General features: G+C 41.9%; 1 protein-coding gene across 4 annotated transcripts in view; it reads right to left on the bottom strand.

Annotated features, from left to right (window-relative positions):
- The window catches only part of DSE (dermatan sulfate epimerase), a 34,673-nt gene extending 29,552 nt beyond the window's left edge, over positions 1 to 5,121 (bottom strand). For 2 of the 4 annotated variants that reach the window (XM_086876860.1, XM_086876862.1), the window contains exons 1-2: positions 4,954 to 5,121; positions 4,492 to 4,561 (exon numbers count right to left, since the gene is read on the bottom strand). The gene's annotated coding sequence lies outside the window, so the exon portion shown is untranslated. Of the gene's footprint in view, positions 1 to 4,491; positions 4,562 to 4,778 lie in introns of all 4 variants that reach the window. The other 2 variants (XM_086876861.1, XM_086876863.1) reach the window with 2 other exon arrangements.
- Between the last annotated feature and the right edge of the window lie 12,229 nt (positions 5,122 to 17,350).

Below are 17,350 nucleotides of genomic sequence, written 5' to 3'. Positions count from 1 at the left end.
TCGGTAATTTAGGGATGTTTTAGTTACTGCTGAGCGACATTCATACAGTCAAGAACTTTTCTGCCTCTCCCCCACCCCACCAGCAAGGGGGCTGAGGATGCACAAGGAGTTGGAAGGGGACAGTCAGGACAGCTGATCCCAACTGACCACAGGATATTCTATAACATATGATACAATACTGGGAAAGAGGAAGATACAGAGATGTGTTTGGAGTTCCAGCATTTGTCTCCCAAAGCAACCATTACATGTGATGGAGCTGTGCTTTCCTGGGGATGTCTGAACACTTGTCTGCCCATGGGAAGTGGTGAAAGAATTCTCTGTTTTGTGTGGCTTTTATCTTTTAAACTGACTGTATCGCAACCCATGAGCATTCTTACTTTTATTCTTCCAATTCATTTCCTCATCCCACTGAAGGGAATGAACAAATGGCTCAGTGGGGCCGGCCGAGTTGCCAGCTGAGATAAAACCATGGCAATCATATATGTTAAATTACTGTGACAGCATACAGGACTAACAGCAAAGTCCAAAGATGCTTATGCTAGTCCATTTATGAACCTAAGGAGCTTGTAATCTAAGCAATTTAAACCAACACTTGCTCTTATATTATCTACAGATAATCTTGGAGTGTGAGTGTGCAGACCCCAAATGTGTACTCACACAGAAGAACCATTGGCTCATTTGTTACAGGATAAACTCACTATGTTCGTAGACCTAAACTGTACCACCCTACCTGCTAGCTGCATCTCTCTGCAGATGAGTGTGCTGTTCATTATTATTGATATAATTCTGCTGTTAACTCTGCTGATATCTCACTAGCTAGGGTTTCTCCCTACAGAGAGAGAGGGCATATAGCTCCTCTCCATAGATGTAACACACATGTACCTAGGATGCAACTGCCTTTTTCAGGGCAACAAACTTGGACAGACAATAAAATGTATTGTCCTGTAGTTCCTCCAGGGCTACTGTTGTCCTCAGTGCTCCCCAGAATACCCTTAGCAAAAGCCTTGAAAAAAGTGGTCATTACATTTTCAGGGACAGAAGCCTCAACTGCAGATGGAGTTAAATGGCTATGTTGTTCCTGCAGAACATAGTGTGCATGAGCCATGTGAGCAGGTGTCAACACAATCATTAAATTATGGGTTAATTTTGAAATTTAGAATCTTATGATCTCATTTCTGACTAAAAGTTGTGCAGGCATGGCTCTCATAGTAGAACTGAAGCTGGACGGATAATTTTGGTAAAAAGTGTGATGAACCACGATTGCAAGGATATGATTAAAAGGAACATGGTATCCACAGAAACGCTCATGAACAACTTTTCAAAATACTTAAACTCTAGGCAGCCACTAGATTAGAAGGCTGAAGAAGGTTTACCAGGTTTATATAAAATGTTCAGCATGATTAAAATTTCTGATAAAAACACCCCACAAAATAAAAACTTAAACCAGGCCAACCATGGTAGAAGAATTTGTATGTTAAAATTACATTTCTCTTGTACTGAGATACAACACCTACCAAAGCCAAGTCACCAGAGTCCCTACAATCCTTTGCCTACTCTAAACAATGTTATTTCCTCCTGTATACTCTGAGACGAAACAAGGGGAAAACCAGAAAGACCAAACAAAGGTAATTTCAGACTGTGTACATAATAGTCACATTGTGCCTGTGCTTCCACACCTGACCATGTCCCAAAAGTGGATGAAAGTGTCATGCCAGCCCTGATGTGAGAAAACAGTTCCACTGCTCTTTCATCTGATTCTCAGAATGACCAGACCCCTTTGGTCAGCTCTCCATTAGCAACACTTCACTTCTACTAAACTTTTACTGACAAAGCATTCATGAGAGAGATCTCTGGAGGCATTTACAGATTTCCCTTTCCCTAGCAGGCTTCTCTGCCTAGTTCTCATCCTTAGCACATAGCCAAATCTGCTCAAAGTGCAGTGCACAAGGGTTTGGGGGTTTACTAATGCAGCACTGTTGCACCTCATCTTATCCCAGATGGATTTAGCTGGGCTAAGAGAGATCAGTACAAAGTTTACCCATATAAACAGAAAACTGGCTCAAAGAGAGTCAGATGCAGACTCTATTAAACTATTTATATCAAGTATGTGGTTATAGTCTTGAACGCAAAGTGGCACCATGGTTTAGCAGCATTAGGAGAATACAAAGTTGTAATTATGCTCTTTGATCTACTTCAGCTGGATGGAGACAGCAAAGAAGGTGAGAACAGCCAGGACAAACTTGATGCTGAGATGGCCTATTTACCAATTAAATACAATTTGCTAAGAAAAAGTCATAACCTCTTTCACTCACCACATACTTGGATTACCATGTCTAAGCAAGAAAACAACGGTTACAGAAAGATGGGTTTTTTCTTAATTTTTTAATTTCTTCAGCACCCCTTCCCCCCCCCCCCCCCCAAAAAAAAAGGACTTTATTTCTTGCAAAATATCCAAGAACAATAGCAAATAGTAACTAGATTTATTTCTGCTCATTACTGCAGAATGCTGTGGGTGCCAGATGTGCAAGTTTCCAGACACAAGCCTAAGAATATGACTGAATTTTAAATGCAATCACTTCTGAGAGAAGGGACACTTCAGTTTTATGGACATTTACCTCCTCATTTAACCCTAGTTTTCACTGGTCAGACTGCTGGGTACTGATGGATGTGATCATTTCTCTACTAAAATATAAACTTCCTATGTTCATTCACAACCCAACAACTGCCTGGTGGTGATATGAATGACTTTTTACCACCACTGATCTAGGTTTTATTTGAATTCAGGTTTAAAAAAGCTTATGTACTTTGTGTCATTGTCCTTGAAGAAAATAAATGGTACATACAGACCTCATGAGCCTTCAAAAAGTACCAAACCCAAGATGTCACTCTAAGACTTGCTTTCACCTACCCATTTTTACTTATAACTGTACGCAACCTATAAAAATCACATGTAACATTTGGCCAGGTAATAAAATACATTTTCTTCTCCATTGTAGTGCAGATATTTACTCAATATCTAGTTACAATACTAATATACGCTGCAATAAAAACTGAGTTTGCCTTGGCAACCAAAATCTATCAGCTTTTACCATAGGCAATCAATGGTTCAGTTTCATGTGTTTCTTTCTTGCAACATTCTTACAACCAAAGAACAGGTCGTAAAGAAGACTGTACATCAATGTGTAGTGGAAAATCAGCACCAAGTGTCTTCTGTGGTCAGTGTTCACAGCAGAGAATACATATGTGTTTATAAACTATTCTCATATCTTTCTCATCTATTATCTTAAGAGCATCCGGGTCATTCTCATGGCAATTCAAAATAATGCAAAACATCATACTACTTCAAACAAACCAACAGAGGCAAGCTCTTACTTTGAATAACCAGAAAATGACATTTTTTTAAAGGCCCCGTAGCTCTGCCCCATTACAATACACTGTAGTAAGTATATTTTGGTTTCACATCTCAGTCAAGACAATCCCAATCCAAAACTGCTACTTTGTTGACTTCCCCTAAAAAACTTAACTAATTCAGGTCACTTAAGAAAACACATGTAGGCGATGAGACACAGTAAGGAAACTCTTAGCTAATACTTAGCACTTCTGTAGAACGATGTACCCAAGGATCTACAAGCAGTTATGAAACTAATTAATTAATTAAACTTCTCAACACCTCTGTGAAGCAAGCAAGCACATTTATCTGTTTTATGTGGAAGAAAACAGAGCCATGGGGAGGTGGAGTGACTTGCCCAAGGGCACCCAGCTAGAGTCTTTCAGAGTAATAAACAGCATCTGAATTATTGACTCCCACTGCTGCCCTTCAGCCGAATTGCTCCTTTTTTGAAACGCTGCAGTGAGTCATAATAATAGTTGGCATGATAAATACAATGTGGCAATATTTAGGCTGAGATTTTCTTTGTCTTTGTTTAGACTATATTAAAATTTTAGTGTTATTTAAATTGCAGTTGATCTTCTTAGTGTGACTGAAAAATCTCAGGGGTTGAGCAATATTTCTTGTATTTTATTCACAGTTGTGACTACTCTTTATGTTGCCATTGCTTATGGTTATAATCCAAGCCACTCCAACTTGAAAACACAGAAAAACGTCACAGTTTTATATTGCTTCAAGAGGGAGAGACAGAAGAACAGAGAGGGTGGTTACTTTCATTCATAGCAAATTGACTTTTAAGAGTTGGCATGAGACACACCAAGTGATGATGTACTGCTTTCATGCAATACTAGCTGTAGGAACTGCAGCTCGCTGCCTGGGGCTGAGAAGACTGAGCTTCCCGAGTTGACAGCTCTGGTCCCAGGTCACTTAAAACTTTCCCAATTTAAAAAAATAAAAATTATATATATATATATATATGTGTGTGTGTGTACAAGCTCACACACACACACATATATATAAAGAAAAAAAGAAGTGGCAGGAAGTTGCATCGGGCAAGTCGCTCTGTTCCTGCCTAGGTGCAAGACAAGGATGCTGCCGCTTACCTTTCACGCACGCATGTTTGGGAGGCTGAACTCGGTAGCCCAAGGCTCGGAGGCTGCCGCGGTCCCGGTGCTGCGGAGGGGCAGAGCTGTTATCCCGGCGCCCACAGGTGAAGCCTCGCACCGAAAGCGCCACGTCCCCCGCACGCCCCCACCCCCCTGGGACCGGCGGGCCCGTCCTGCCGTGCCCCGACAGCAGCTCCGTCCCGTCGGGCCGGCCGGGAAAAGCCCGTGCCCGTCTGGGGGCTGCTCCCCGCGGCCCCGCTCCCGCTGCCCGGCCCCGCCGGCACCTGGAGCCGCTCCGCCGGGCTCCGCACGGCCTGGGCACCGTGTGCCGGAGGCAGCGCTCGGACCGACCGCCCCTTCCCAAATCCGCCGGCCAGCGGCGCCCCCGCCCCGCCCCGGGAGCCGCGGCGGAGCGCAGGGGCGGGATGGAGGCGCCGCCCGCTCCGCACGGGCACTCACCGCCCGCGGCCCCTGCCCGGCGCCGACCGCCTGCCAAAAAGTTTCTCCTCCGCAGCCCCGGGGGACGGAGCGGGGAGGGGGCTGAGGGGCGCGTTTTTCAACGCAGGAAGAAAGTGACTCCCCCCGCTCCCGCTCCACCTCCCGCTTCCCCGCCCTCCTTCCGTACCTCTCCCAGTCCTCCTCCTCCTCCTCCTCCTCCCCTCCCCGCGGCTCCGCCGGCCCCTCACGCCATGGCGGCACGGAACCCGCCCCGCAGCATCCCGGCCCGGCCCGGCCGCTCCTCTCGCTCCGTGGGTGCCCTTGTGTTTGTTTATCCCTGGCGCGCACTCGGCTTTTCCTCCCCCGCCCGTTCCTCCCCGGCTCGAACTTCACGGAAATGCCCTCATTCTCCCTTTCAGCGGGAGGACTCGGTCCTGCGCAGGGAGCGCTTTGGTTCCAGCACCGGAGTGCGGGCACGGGATTCCCTGGAGCGGGAGGGTACGGCAGGGTACCACGGGCCGGGCAGGGTGGCTGTGGAGCTGACAGCATCCCGGGTGTCCCTTACACGGTCACTGTCCGTCCCTGCTGCTGTCACCATACTGCATGACAGGAATCGGACCTCCCACCCAAAAGTTCCCTCAAGCCAGCAAAGAGACAAAAAGCCGATTTGTCAATCTGCTCTTTTAAGTATGGTGTAGCTACTTACATAAACGTTTCCCATGTAAAAGAAGAAAAGAATAAAAGTGAAACGCCGTGACTGTTCAACTCAGCCATGCCGACATTTTTCACAGCCACACAATTGAAGATATTTCGGAAAGTAATATAAAAGAGAATAAAATAAATGATCCTTCGGAACACTCTTTTTTCCTTCTCAGTCACTATAGCCAAGACAAGGTCCGAAAGTGAAGAATTCCAAATGTTTGTTGGGTTTTGAAAGCTGAGCATATTTTCTCGGCTACATAATGAAAATAAAAATATTTATGTGTGATAGATCAGGATGGCCTCCAGTTACCTGAAGGTCACGTCCTACAAAGCAAATTCCTCCTTTCAGTAATGTGTTTACTGATGTTACCAAATCAGTCAGCAGGCTCATAAGTGCTCAGTTCCCTGTTTTAAAATGCAAAATCTGTATTTTCTGAGGATGGTTTTAAACAGACTCATTGTGGTTTAAAGTGTGATTTCCTGCTGTTCTATCAGGAGTTATAAGCTTCTGGAAGCTAGACAAAACAAGAAACTATAAATTTCCCTTCACCCTTCCACTTGTGTTGTATTTCTCAGCAATATCTATTGACAATCTCAGCCCTAAAGAGTAGGGATCCACACGTTGCTGCAAACTCCAAGAGCAATGCCAGAACCTGGAATGAAGCCTTGCTTTTTTACCAGTAATGACATGCCTAAAAGCACGAAGTGCTTCAGTTTCAGTCATGCAAACACTAGATTAATCATTAGAAGATAGCTTTCTCACCACCTATTTGAATGGTATTAGGACCTACTGAATTGATAGAAGAGTTGTAAAATATTGATGTTGTGACACAAATGAACATGAGAGGAGCTGCAGACCTCACAGTCAGACCAGATGTGGCAGACAGGCTGATTCTGCTGGAATTTCTAAAATTACCAGGGTGCCTAAAGTGATCAGAAGGAAGGTGTTTAAGTACTTGTCCCATGTATACATCATTAGGTATGTAAATATATTAAGTACCTGACAATAAGTTGAATGGAATTAGGCCTTACAATTCTGAAAAGCATAATGTCTGAATGACTTTTGAAATCCTGCCCGTGGGTCTGTGTTTGGATCTCTCTGTATTGTAGAAATACTGCATTGTGCTGCCCTGTCATCACAAATGCCCAGGCAAAGCACACCCTTTATAGCACGGGCTCTTGGCTTCCTGCCTCATAAGGGAGGAGATGGGATGTGCTGCTTGGATCTTGCTCTGGTGCTTAGTTACACCGTGGTGGAGATACCAGCAAGGTGGAGAGCCAGAAATCCCCTCTGCCTCACCTCCACTTGTGTAAAATGGGGCTTGTTTTATTTCCCAGTAACTCAGAGTGCTTGTCAGGCTAAAGAGATAAATTAACATTTATAGGACGATATAGCAATATCTAGGAGAGGCAAGATCTGTCCACACTGGATTAATTTCAGCATTGCCCCTGGTAATTTTGAAATGAAAATGGCCCCAGCTTTAGCAAATCTCATGTGTAGTGAAAGACTGAAAAAATTAGCCTCAGGAATAGAAGCTGGAGGAAGATTGCCTTCAGCTATGTAAAAGCTGCTGAAAATAAGATAATAAGATCCTCATCCTCTGAAAACAGCATGTAAATTTCAGTAAGAGAAATTTAGGCTAGCTAAGATAAAAAAAAAAAAAAAAGTATTTGTGTGAGTAAATAAAGGAGAAGTGAGCAGCACCTCTCTCCCTGGAGGCTTTTTAAGTGCAAGTTGGACATATATTTGACAAGAATGGTTCAGAACTAGAAAGTCTGATGAATATTGCCTGCGAGCAAGGGGTGGACCAGATGACCTGTCAAGGTCCTGTTTTGTGTGATTATGTTCAAAATGCTACTTGCACAGGCAAGATTATGTATCATCTTTGATCTTCTTCTGCCCTTCACTCCTTTAGCCATGGGTACAACTCCTCTTGCTGAGGTTGAGTTTCTCTCAGTGGTTTGCTGGCCTTGCTGCATGCCAGTGAATTCAGCGGTGACAGCAAGAAGAAAACAATGAAACAATGAAACAATGTCAGTTTGGAGCGGCAACTTTGGGTGGGATCCATCTAACCTCTGAACATGTCATGCACTTTTGTTCTGTACTTGACTGGTAGCTACCTCTGATCTAGTCATGTTAGACTCTGTTTATAACACTGCAGAGAAAAATAAATACTTTTACAGCAGAATTCATCTGACCTGTTTTAGATGTCTTCATTTGGATGTGATGAATCATGTCCCTAGGCTATCTGTTCTTGCCACCAACCATAGAGTAGGTTTAAATGACTGACTCAGTAACATACCATCATTTATTTCCCATTCCTCTGGTGCTTCTGTCCCTGAAATCTCTCACTCTCTCTCTCCTTTCAAGTATCAAGCCCCTAGTTTATTTGTTTGTTTGTTTGTTTTTACATTATTTTTACACTTAATTTTATTTTATTGGGAAAGTCCCACTGAGGTTAATAGCCTTTGTAGCTGTCATTTCCCTAAATTGTATCATGTGACACTGAAACATGCAGCAACCTGACCTTTTGGATGGCATTGCTCCAGAATGGATTTACGAAAAGAGCTAAATTTACCTATTGGAGCTAAGACCATTCACTTGGCCAGTTGTGCAGAGTATGTTTCATGGAAATTGTTTGAAAATTGTCCAGGTCAGACACTGTTCTACTCCTGCATCACATGCTCATTATTTCTCCTTGGTCTCTATGGCAAGCCACATTGCATGCAATGTCTGGTGTCTGTGTGGCAGAGCCAAACATATGTGGGAAATGCTGCTCTTTTCCAACAGTGCAAAGGTTTTTAGGTCACACTCATAGAAAACATTGTACACCTAAATACAGGGCATGTCTTGAACATGTCTGTGGCATCAGACACTGTGAGCAGACACCTCTCAGTAGCATCTATTCTTCCTTCTTTGAGAAGGAAAGGCTTCCAAGAAAGCCCAGGAGTTGTATGGCTTGCAGGGAAGGGAAACCCTGCAACACTTTATTTTCCTGCTGCATTGGCAAGCTGGATCACAGGGATGTGGGGAACAAACCCAATTGCCTCAGTAGAGCCATATGGAGCAAGTGATGTAGGGCTCATTCTGGGGCAGACACCAAGTGTCTGCTGATGCTTCATACATTTAAAAGCCTTTGGTTTTCACTTTTTGGAGTTTGGGTGTTTGGAGTTTTTTTCTCTTCCTTGCTGACTGAAAATGTTAGCCTAAAGAGGGAAGCTGTATATCATTCTATCTGTTCCACATATGCAGCCTTGGCTATCCTTTTCTTCCTTCCTGCCCAGTCCATGCAACAGCATTTTTTTCTTATCTGAATTTTTCTCTGTGCTTTTTTTTTTGTTGCTTTTTTTTAAATTTTGTTTTAATTTTGTTTTTATTTTTGTTTTTTTCTTCTTTTGTTTGTTTAATTGATTTTGTTTGTTTTGTTATGGTTTTTTTTTTGTTTTAAGTACCCTCCTCTCATTAAGACCCTCTCTGTGTGATCTGTTTGGTCTCTAATTTCTCTGTAAGAAACACTTCTACAGTTGCCATTAAGTGACAAAACTCTTCAGATGAAAAGAGAGAGAAACAAAAAATTCTCCAGATTCTTTCAGTAATTCTTCATAACAATTGATTTGGTTATGGCCATAACCCTTGTGTTTTCTTTGCCTTTTGTGTCCAGCTGTGATGATTTCTGATCTTAGTGCTGTGAGCTGAAACCTGTAGGACAAGAGCACTAGGCCAGTCTCTTCTTGTAGCTGACCTGCAGAACTGCAAATCTGGGTATGTGCATATTGCTCACCTTGCCCTCCTTGATCTGAGATGCTCTGCCCAACTCTTCTCCTTGGACTTTATTAAATCCACATGAAGGTTTTTATTTTATTTTTATTTAATTATTTAATTAAAAAAATTAGTTAATTTAATTTAATAATTATTTTATTTAATTCCAATCTTATCCCAGTTCCAGACACATATGGGAGAATGTTTGGTATCTCCTGTTTTCCAACCAGGGTGTGGACCAGTGTCCTAACTCGGTTGTTCCTGCTACGTCCTTCAAGTTTATGAGGCTGTTGCATGATTCTTTCCATTTATTACTTGGACATTTGGGGTTCTGGCTCACTCAATGGACAGAAATAGTCACAGCTCAAAAACTAGGATGAAAAGAAGTTGCCTGAAATCAGGCCTAAGAATCAGAAAAAATTTGATTCTTACTGCTGATTTCTATCAAATTTTGGAAATTTGGAAATCTAGTCTAAGCTCATCAGGATACCTGTCTGATTGGGGCACATTCAGTGTGGCACAAAGCAGTTTCTCTCACAGGAAAATCCTTCATCTGCTTCTTCATCTACAGACTGGAAACACTTCTCTCTTTCCCACAGATGCAGCCCTTGACTTTTCTACTTCGTGGTAGCCAAACTATCAGTAGGGTAGCTGGAAGGAGAAAACACTAGATGTTTCCTAAACAGCTCTTCTTTGTATGTAAATGGGACATCTTTCTCTGCTTTACATTTCCTTTCTTTCCCTCTTTCTTGCTCTCACCATGTGTACAGCCTGGTTTAGCCTGAGGCCAGCAGACAGAGAGTCAGATGAAAAAAAAAAAAAATTGCTGCAGATTTCTTAAGGAATGGCAAGCTGCAGCATCAGTAATCAGAGGTAAAACGTTGATAAGTGGAGACAGATTCATGGTCTGAGACATGTCAGGAAGACAGTAACCATAAAACAGGTACATAGGCACTTAAATAGACCAAGAAATACCTTGATCCAATAAAAAAAAAAATTAATTCCACCATCTGTACTGTGCCTTTTAACAGCAGAATCCATGTTACTGCTTTTACATTGCTGTAGATGACAACAGAGCTTAGGTTTATCTTCTTCCAGCAGCTGCCTAACTGGCCTGCTTGTTCTCTAGCACATATCCCTTCTTTTCTCTGCTGATGATCAAAACAGGTTGCAGAAGGGCAACTCTCCAGCAGCATGTGGCTTCTTATTTATTTGAATTGGTCATTACTTTATGTTTTCAAATGTGTGACCTTTCTCAACATGCATGATGAGTGTCAACTTCTTTTCCTCCAAATTTCTTCGACGTTATAAGCCAAGCATCATCCCCTGGGAGCACAAACTGTTAATGCTCATACCAAGAGGAACCTTCCAAAGCCAGACTTCATCAGTGCTCTCTTAGAGCTGACTGCTGCAACCTCCCTCTCTGGATGCCAAATATGTCACAATAATGTTTTCCACTCATAGAATGCTGTTTTCAGTGAAAGGCATTTTTAAGGCTAGAATCCACCGATTTTATGGAGTCACTTGGTATGTGGAAAGCCAAGCAGAAAGCTAAACAACTGTTGGAATTCATGAAAATTTTTACAAGTTGCTTATTATTTATCCCCACCCCAGTTCTAGAGTTTCATAGTCCCACATCTCTCTCCTTTTCCTTACAGTAGAGACATGTCCAAAAAGGTTTGTCTCAGAGACTGCATTCAAAGCTGTCCCTGATTCTCCATTTCTCTTTGTAATCTTCTCCCTCTGATTTATCGCATACAATTTATTGCAGCCAAGACTCAAGGGTGAGATATTAGATCAAACACAAAGAAAGGCCTTAAAAATTAATTTCCACTTAAATATAATACTTACCTATGCATCACTAGAGTGTACTGTTGTAATCAAGTGTTCCTGATTCTGAAGCATCAGTGCTGAACAACTGGTGGCTCTTGTGGCAGTCATGCATCCTCCCTAAAGACAGCTCCACCACTGCTCTCAGTTTTGGAGTCTTCATGAGGTTGCTGCACTAGTCTGCATCAATAATTGGTTATTGTGTCTATAGTTCTGGGGCTTTAGGGGCACTGAGTATTTCAGGGGCTCCTGTAACCAGCCTGTGATGGGTCACTCATAGACACAATCTGTATTTGCTGAGTTCCTGGCAGAGTGCTCTGCTCAGCAGGGGTTTTTAAATGTGCTCACAAATATGTATACATACATAAAAATACTTTTACAGTTACATTTAAGAATATCTATCTAAAAATGGTCATATTAATGGCTATTAAGTCTATTTTCTTCAATTCATGTAATCATATTCAGGTTACTTTTTTCCCCCTCATTTTTTGTATGGATTAATATCAATAATGTACCATGTATCTCCAAGTCCTGCACAATAAGAGGGGAAAGATTAGAGGAAAGAGGAAAATCCCACACAATAGATATATTTTGGTAATTAATATTTTCTGAAATATATGTGAACTCCTTTCCCTGCTACCCTCTAACCCTGTTGAACTATTATTGTCAGCTCATGCTGACCCTCAGCCTTTTTGTCCTTGGCCTTCATCTATACTCCATTTTCCATCACCTGTCTGCTATGGATCTAGAGATTTCCCTGCTTAGTGCCTCAGAGTGCTTAGTTTATTGAATTGACCTAAAACTCCATACCTCCTATGAAGTGTAGATAATTCCCTCATTCCCTTAGTCTCTGAGTTCCCATGTCATGGCATCCTATCCTTTAACTGCTCATGTGCATACATTTTCTGGGCAGCTTTGAGAGAGAAAACATGGACAGAAATTCACTGCTGCTGTTTCCAACACTGCTGTCTCCAGCATTGCTGCAGCTGCTTCTACAGCAGCCCTCCAGCAGGTATTTTTGAGGCCTCTGTCAGAATAAGATAAAGAATATTTAATCTCTTAATTTAATAGCATTATTTCTTTTCACAAAATTTACAGTAGCATCTTCTTTCTCTGGATTAATATAATTTGCAGCTGCTTATCACCCAGGAATGCAGATTTAATTTTTCATTGTGGGCTGAGGTTACAGGGGATGACATAGAAAGAAAACTGAAACTCTCAGGAATTATTTTCAGATAAGGCAAGAAAAGAATTGCTATATTCACCTGTACTTTTATTCCTCAGAGATTGTGGAGGCTTTAGAAATTAATAGTTTAATATAAGTTTATTTAGGCACACGGAGTCCCAATTTTTAGAGTTCGTTTAGTGTTGTGACAGAACAAGGTCTACTGAAAGTTAATGGACTTATTTCCTAAAATACACCCTGAAAACACCACTCTTATAAACTTTGAACAAGAACATTTTTTTTCCCCTATTTTTTCCTGTATACAGTGTAAGGTGGTTTATGATTTTCTTCAGACTTAAAAGGAATGTAAGTTCCCAGCCTTGTAAGGGGAAAACAAATGGAGTGTTTATGTGTTTTTACTCATAATCTAGTAGCCAGTGGAAAGCAGAAATACCTTTCTGGCTGGAGAATCTGCTCTGGCTGGGCTGTTGGAGCTGCTGTGCAGGCTGCTGCTCCATCTGTGCAGCTACCATTTTGTGTCTTGCAACCTCTAATTTGCAGAAGGGGCTGGAAGCCATCACATCATTTTGAAGTGGCTGTGATGGTTTCTCACCCCTGTGCAAGTACTTAAAAGTCGTTATGGCCATGTGTGAGAGAGCCACGTGTGCGCTGCGGCAGCGGGAGTGGGAGGCATGAGGGATTTTTAGAGCAGCTCTGATTAAATCAGTTTAGCTGCAGCGGGGCAGAAGTTAAATGTGCTGCTTCAGATGTTTGCCCTTCTGTGAACTGTGACATCTGGGCAGCTGTAAAACCTCTGTGGTCTTGCCATGGCTGCCAGAGAACGGCCGTGGGTACCCACTTCATGCTGGGAAGATTTGCCTTACACCTTTGTCCCATATTCAGGAAAATGATTGGTCATGCTGGCCACAGCACTAGTCCTGTAGACAGGAATCCCCAGCTTGCCCTGTAAAGATGCTAGCAAGCTTTTAGGGCTGGAAATCACCGAGTCTGTTTAACTTCCTGGATTCCATCTTATTTTGGCCCTAATCCAGGCTCTGTTTTCCAGTTAAACATTTCTATTTATAATGCTTACCGAAAAACAGGATTTGTTTCTTGCACCAAAAACATTCAGAAGAAAATCTCTTTTATTTTTTTTTTTTTCCTTCTCTTCTGTGACTCACCGAGGGGGTTTGATGTTCCACTTAGAACTGCAGAAAACAAAATTACAGGCAACTGGATTTATAATGGGATTTAGCCTTTCCCCTGGGGGTTCTGGATCAGCTATGTGCTTGCTGGAAGGGCTGGTTTCTGGCCAGTTGTTAATAGATATCTGTGGCTACACCATTTTAGCCATTACACCATTACAGCTGGCACTCTCCACAGAGGTAAGGTTCCTGTAGCTTGGCTATGTGCTTTTCCCCCTGAATCTGATGCCATGAGTCAGCTGAAATGCTATTTGCCTCCAGGCATGTGTATGGAAAGAGACATATTTCGTTTTAAAAGTCAGTCGCTTAAATGTACTGTAAAACTTGTCCTGCTCCTTCCATGACGCCGAGGAGCAGCACCCTGCCCCATGCCTCACTCCCTTCCCAGGCAAGTCAGAAGCTTCATCTTCCCATAAGATCCCTGTGGTGAAGCATGTGATTCTTCTACCTTCTTGCACAGAGGTGCTTTATTTCTAAACCTGACTTTCTGAGAAACTGTGCTGTAAAACATCGAGTTTGTGTATGAAAGTGTGTTTTACACTTACTGTGTTTTTGTTCCCTGTGGTGGCAAAAGGGAAGTTCAGATGTCACCTTTATCCTGGTGTGGCATCTCTGCTGAGTAACATATTATTATGCTTTGCTGTTGTTTACCTTGGCATGATTTAATGCATACTTGGCCTCAGAAAGAAAAACTTAAACTAGATTTTGGAATGCTGGTTCCTGGTGCCTGTCATCAGACAAATTTTCCTGGGAATTCCCTTAAGAATTGCTATTGCACTACCACAGATCCGAGACTCAGGTGAGCTGGAGAGCCCCATCAGCCTGGGGAAAGAGCAATCTCTGAAAATCCTGCGTCCAGCACTGCTCTGTGCTCGCCACAGGTAACCTGCCTGCATTTGTTTATTTAACTTCACACTGGGGATGAAGAAGCCTTCCGTTCCCATGAAGAAGCCCTAGTCAGGAAACCTGCACTGAGCTCTTCTGTGCATCAATTACTTCCCTATCAGTATTAAAGGTATTCATTTATTGAAGTTTTTGGTTGTTTTATATGTCTTATGCTGAGCAGGTCAAGTTTTGTTTTGTTTGAGGCTGTATCAAAACCTCTCCTTGCACTTCTTTGAGACAAGTTATCTCCCTTTTCTCATTTTACTGCTCATCTATAAAATAAATTCAGAGAGCATTTTTCTTTTTTTTTTTCAGAAACAAATTCTCTTTATTTTAAAATCCAGACACATGTGCTTTATACTAAAACAGACACCATAGGAGACTTGGTATTCATCTCTAGTTTTAAGCAAAATTGTGGCTTTCAGGGCTGTCTAACCAGACACAGTGATTTCAAGGAAACTTTTCAACTTTGTCTTCCTGCCAATGCTCAAGACAGTTTTACAGGCACTTCAGCAATCTTTCTGTTGATGGTCTCTCACAACAGAATCCAAAAAAATTCAGAGATTTCCAAGGGTTAAAAAAAACCAAAGAAGAGAGATAGAAATAAGGAAAAAAAGAGATGGTGTCATATTAAATATGTCCAGCTCGCTACCAATTTTCTGTCATGTTAATTTCTTCTCCCTGGTTCTTCACACCACTTCCAATAGCTCTCCTCTTGCCACAACACCAACTGCCTCCTCATTTCTCCATTGCCAATCTCTACTCTGTAATAAGACCTGTATAATTTTCACAGATTCTTGAATAGAAGAATTTTAAGTAAGAGGAACTCTACTTTTTGGGCAACTACTTCAGTTATATTTCCCAAGTTTTCCTGCAGCCACAGACTACAGTGGCACATGGACTCGTGCTTACAGCAGTTTTCTGTTATCCTCTTCTTTCTCTGCTCCTGTGAGGTCCTTCTGGCAGCAAGTGCTGGTGACAATCTTTGGCAAAGATGGGCATATGTATTTCTCCTGGTGAGCTCTATATTCAGGCTGTCCTTAGAATCTGACACCTTTCCATTAAAAAAAATACTGCTTCTCCACTGAGACACCAGTACCCAAGGACTTAGAAGATTTTCAGTCTGACTTCCCATAAGAATTCAGTAAGTTTCCTTGAAAAAAATCAAGATAAAAATCCCCAATCTAAAAAAACAATTCCAAATTCATAACAATAGAAGTGTGAGCATACACAATATGGGTTTGCACCATAAATTAGTTAGAAATTATTTGCAGAAGATTACTTGATTCAGGCTAGAATTTCAAAGATGCTGTAATCAGGATTCTGAGATTTTAATCTGGGTATTTCTCTCCTTAATACAAATCACAGCACTGCCAAGAGCTAGATTTGCTGTGGAAGACATTGATGCTAAACAAAAAATTTCCAAATAAACTCAAATATTACTGTTACCATCTTAAGTCAAATATTTTCAGCCTATATTTCATGAGGAGAATGGCACTTTCATTTTAATTCCTCATTCACCTTGTCTTAAAGGAAGTTCTTCTCTATTTTGTTGCCATTTTTTTATGCTTCCCTTTCATTAAACCAATGCTTAATGCTAATTTAGAAACCTTGTTTACTGCTTGCGAGCATAGTGGTCCACAAGAAGGTAAAAATATCATTCCATGTAAAGGCAGGAAAAAAATATGCAGACAGAGGCTGGTATCTCTGAAATGAGGTGGAATAGTGTTTGTGTCTGATTCTGACAAAACAAAACCACAGTTGAAGCCATGAAGACACAGAGTGAGCTGTGGTGACACGAGTTAAGTGTCAATACAAGTTAAATCCATTATGGTAATCGTCTAGGCCTAACAAAGTGAGTTCTTTGCCTTGGAAACAAGAAAATTAAGTTTCTGTTTATTGTTCTTTAAACTTTGAGGGAAGTTTATCCAAAAATCAAATCTGCCATCCTAGTGTGACAAAACTGCTGACTAAACAAATATTTGACATGTTTTTACATCTGCTAGCCTGTGTTAGTTACTGAGCTCTCCCTGTCCTAAGTGCTGGAGAACAGATCTTTGGACCTAAATCCACAGAGAAGATTCCTGTTTGCTTAAGTAAGCGGGTAAAAATCACATATTTTCAGTTCATGCCTTGAGTTTTGCTCCACTTCTGGTTGAGGCTGTATTTAGCAAAGATGACTGGCTGCTATACCTTTCCTGCTCTGGGGAGGTTTTCCCAGGGAGGTGGAGAATGTGGGTTTGAATCCTTTCCATCAGAGAAGGCAAATTTATGCCGGTTTCCCTCCTTCTGCAGAAGAGCTCTGATGCTTGAGGTATTACAGACTAAAGGAGGAAAAGGCATATAGGGAACCTTACGGCTGAAGAGTGGTCAGACATTTTCAGGAATACAAAGTATGATAAAGGCTTTCTGAATTATCAGTCTGCATTTAGTTGCCTAAATCCTAAGTTCAAATCTGCCTTTGAGTATGATGATCTTTCTCTTTGGGACTCAGTGTTTCTTTGTCTCCAAGAACAGTTAGAGTGGGAGAATAAATTCCTCAGAGCCTGCAAAACATTGGTGTATGGTGATAACTTGGGCTGTCCAAGGTAACTGTTAGTTGAAATACGCCTGAGGGTCTGGTTTATGTCTTTCCTGGGCAGCAACAGCATCACCTTACATAGGGACAGTACCTAAAACGTCCTCAAAAATGTAGAATGTAACTTGGGATGAGCTATTACTATTACATTTCTCCTGAAGGCTGTGGGCAGTGCATGGAAAAAGCCAACAGCACTTTGTGAAAGGTAGTGGTGGTCAGAAGACCTAGAGAGAAGGCTGCATCACTCACCTGTTCCAGCTGGACTAGAGAAATAAGTGAAACACAGGAGTCTG

Source organism: Cyanistes caeruleus, chromosome 2, assembly GCF_971803275.1.
Source record: "Cyanistes caeruleus chromosome 2, bCyaCae1.hap1.1, whole genome shotgun sequence".
Taxonomy (NCBI): Eukaryota; Metazoa; Chordata; class Aves; order Passeriformes; family Paridae; genus Cyanistes; species Cyanistes caeruleus.
The sequence above is the reverse complement of the archived record's forward strand: the minus strand, read 5'-3'. Positions and strand labels throughout refer to the sequence as shown.